The sequence below is a fragment of the Durio zibethinus genome, unplaced genomic scaffold, assembly GCF_047325235.1.
Source record: "Durio zibethinus cultivar Kanyao isolate XHJ-2024 unplaced genomic scaffold, ASM4732523v1 HiC_scaffold_3, whole genome shotgun sequence".
In the NCBI taxonomy this organism is placed as follows: Eukaryota; Viridiplantae; Streptophyta; class Magnoliopsida; order Malvales; family Malvaceae; genus Durio; species Durio zibethinus.
This window is the reverse complement of record NW_028323044.1, coordinates 9,913,403-9,916,850: the sequence shown is the minus strand read 5'-3', so window position 1 is coordinate 9,916,850 and position 3,448 is coordinate 9,913,403.

The window sequence follows — 3,448 nt, the reverse complement described above, 5'->3', positions numbered from 1 at the left end:
CCGCGAGATCGTCAAATACCGAGAGACTTGGCCGGGCCAAGCCCGCAACCGCAGCTTCTGCTCGCACCACCCCAGGGAGCCGTTGCCCGATTCAGGGACTTGGTCTGGGGTCTAGGGCAGCATCCGCCGCGTGCACGGGCTGGAGCTCGGCTCCCTTTTTTTGCATGCAAGCCAACCGATCGAGGCCATGGGCGCCTGCCGGTCACCGGAGCAACCAGTCGCCGGACAAAAATCGCCGGAAGGCATGCACGCCCTGTATTTCGTTCGAGGGACGTTGGCCGGGGTGCACGCAATGGGAGGCCCATCGCGCACACCTACTCCCCCCGTGGGGGGGGGAGAGGGGGTGCCGGACCACCACCCCCTAAAGAGCATTAGAGATTTTACAGATATGCTACCAGTAGACGTTAAAATGTCTGAAACGGGGACACTTTTTCCAAACAAGCAAATCCCACACCGAGGGTGCGCAGGTGCCGATGGTGGTCGAGGCATGTGCCCGCAACAAGGGCCAACGTGAGCCGATGGTGGTCGAGGCAACCGCCCGCACCAGCTCGAGGCATGCGCCCACACCAAGGCCCGGCATGTATCGATGGTGTTCGACGTAGGGGCAATCTTCTGCTGATGGTGGTCGAGGCAAGAGCCCGCACCAAGGGCCAGCGTGTGCCCATGGTGCTCGAGGCAACCGTCCGCACCAGGGCCCAGCGTGTGCCGATGGTGGTCGAGGCAACCGCCCGCACCAGGGCCCAGCGTGTGCCGATGGTGCTCGAGGCAACCGCCCGCACCAAGGGCCGGCTTGTGCCGATGGTGTTCGAGGCAACCGCCCGTACCAGGGCCCAGCGTGTGCCGATGGTGGTCGAGGCAACCGCCAGCACCAGGGCCCAGCGTGTGCCGATGGTGGTCGAGGCAACCGCCCGCACCAGGGCCCAGCGTGTGCCGATGGTGGTCGAGGCAACCGCCCGCACCAAGGCCGAGCGTGTGCCGATGGTGGTCGAGGCAAGCGCCCGCACCAGGGCCCAGCGTGTGCCGATGGTGGTCGAGGCAACCGCCCGCACCAAGGCCGAGCGTGTGCCGATGGTGGTCGAGGCAACCGCCCGCACCAGGGCCCAGCGTGTGCCGATGGTGGTCGAGGCAAGCGCCCGCACCAAGGCCGAGCGTGTGCCGATGGTGGTCGAGGCAAGCGCCCGCACCAGGGCCCAGCGTGTGCCGATGGTGCTCGAGGCAAGCGCCCTCACCAAGGCCGAGCGTGTGCCGATGGTGGTCGAGGCAACCGGCCGCACCAAGGGCCGGCGTGTGCCGATGGTGTTCGAGGCAACCGCCCGCACCAGGGCCCAGCGTGTGCCGATGGTGGTCGAGCCAGGAGCCCGCACCAAGGGCCGGCTTGTGCCGATGGTGTTCGGGGCAAGCGCCCGCACCAGGGCCCAGCGTGTGCCGATGGTTCTGGGGGCAAGCGCCCGCCCCAGGGCCCAGCGTGTGCCGATGGTTATCGGGGCAACCGGCCGCACCAGGGCCCAGGGTCTGCCGATGGTGCTCGAGGCAACCGCCCGCACCAAGGCTCAGCATGTGCCGATTGTGATCGAGGCAACAACCCACACCAGGGCCCAGCTTGTGCCGATGGCGGTCGAGGCAAGTGCCCGTACCGAAGGGCAGCCTATGCCGATGATGGTCGATGCATGTGCCATCACCATGCGTCATCATGTGCCATTGATGGTCGAGGCCTTGGCCGAAGTTCGATTTTGAGCCACGGTGCCCATGCTTGGCTCCAGCATGTGCTGGTGCCGCATTTTTTTCACTCGGGACAGCATCGCCGGAGCATCGCCGGAGCATCGCCGGAGTACCGCCGGAGAACCTGACCGGCGGCATTGGGGTTCCGGCGATTGGGAGGGGGGCCGGGGGGGTGTGCGCACATGATGTGCGATGGGTGCTGGTACTTGGCCTTGTGTTGGCCCCCTATCCCTCATCAAACCTCTGAGAATTCACACCCCCTTAAAGAGCATTTGAGATTTTACAGGTTTGCTACCAGTAGCCGTTAAAGTGTCTGAAATGGGGACACTTTTTTCAAACGGTCACAAAATCTTCTCTACTTCGAGTTTTTAGCTGAATTTTTTTGTGCATGCCAACAAAAATAGAAGGATCATGCCTACAAAATTTGGGGCCAAAAATCCTTATAAAAAAATTTTAAAAAATCCCGAACCGCAAAAAGTTTCGAAAATCGTGAAAAATAGAAAACGAGTCATCTTCCAACGAAACTTCACGTGAAGGCTTAGGGGACCATTGTATGAATTTACAAGCCATAAAAATGGCATTGGCACGGCAGAAATTTGAAGATGTGCCTAAACCCACCAGGGCCCAGCGTGTGCCGATGGTGCTCGAGGCAACCGCCCGCACCAGGGCCCAGCGTGTGCCGATGGTGGTCGAGGCAACCGCCCGCACCAGGGCCGATAGTGTGCCGATGGTGCTCGAGGCAACCTGTCGCACCAGGGCCCAGCGTGTGCCGATGGTGATCGAGGCAACCTGCCGCACCAGGGCCCAGCGTGTGCCGATGGTGGTCGAGGCAAGCGCCCGCACCAGCGCCCAGCGTGTGCCGATGGTGCTCGAGGCAACCGACCGCACCAGGGCCCAGCGTGTGCCGATGGTGCTCGAGGCAACCTGCCGCACCAGGGCCCAGCGTGTGCCGATGGTGCTCGAGGCAACCTGCCGCACCAGGGCCCAGCGTGTGCCGATGGTGGTCGAGGCAAGCGCCCGCACCAGGGCCCAGCGTGTGCCGATGGTGGTCGAGGCAAGCGCCCGTACCAGGGCCCAGCGTGTGCCGATGGTGGTCGAGGCAACCGCCCGCACCAGGGCCCAGCGTGTGCCGATGGTGCTCGAGGCAACCTGCCGCACCAGGGCCCAGCGTGTGCCGATGGTGGTCGAGGCAAGCGCCCGCACCAGGGCCCAGCGTGTGCCGATGGTGGTCGAGGCAACCTGCCGCACCAGGGCCCAGCGTGTGCCGATGGTGCTCGAGGCAAGCGCCCGCACCAGGGCCGAGCGTGTGCCGATGGTGCTCGAGGCAAGCGCCCGCACCAGGGCCCAGCGTGTGCCGATGGTGCTCGAGGCAACCGACCGCACCAGGGCCGAGCGTGTGCCGATGGTGGTCGAGGCAACCGCCCGCACCAGGGCCCAGCGTGTGCCGATGGTGGTCGAGGCAACCTGCCGCACCAGGGCCCAGCGTGTGCCGATGGTGCTCGAGGCAACCGACCGCACCAGGGCGGAGCGTGTGCCGATGGTGGTCGAGGCAAGCGCAAGCACCAGGGCCCAGCGTGTGCCGATGGTGGTCGAGGCTGCCGATGGTGGTCGAGGCAACCTGCCGCACCAGGGCCCAACGTGTGCCGATGGTGCTCGAGGCAACCGACCGCACCAGGGCCGAGCGTGTGCCGATGGTGCTCGAGGCAAGCTGCCGCACCAGGGCCCAGCG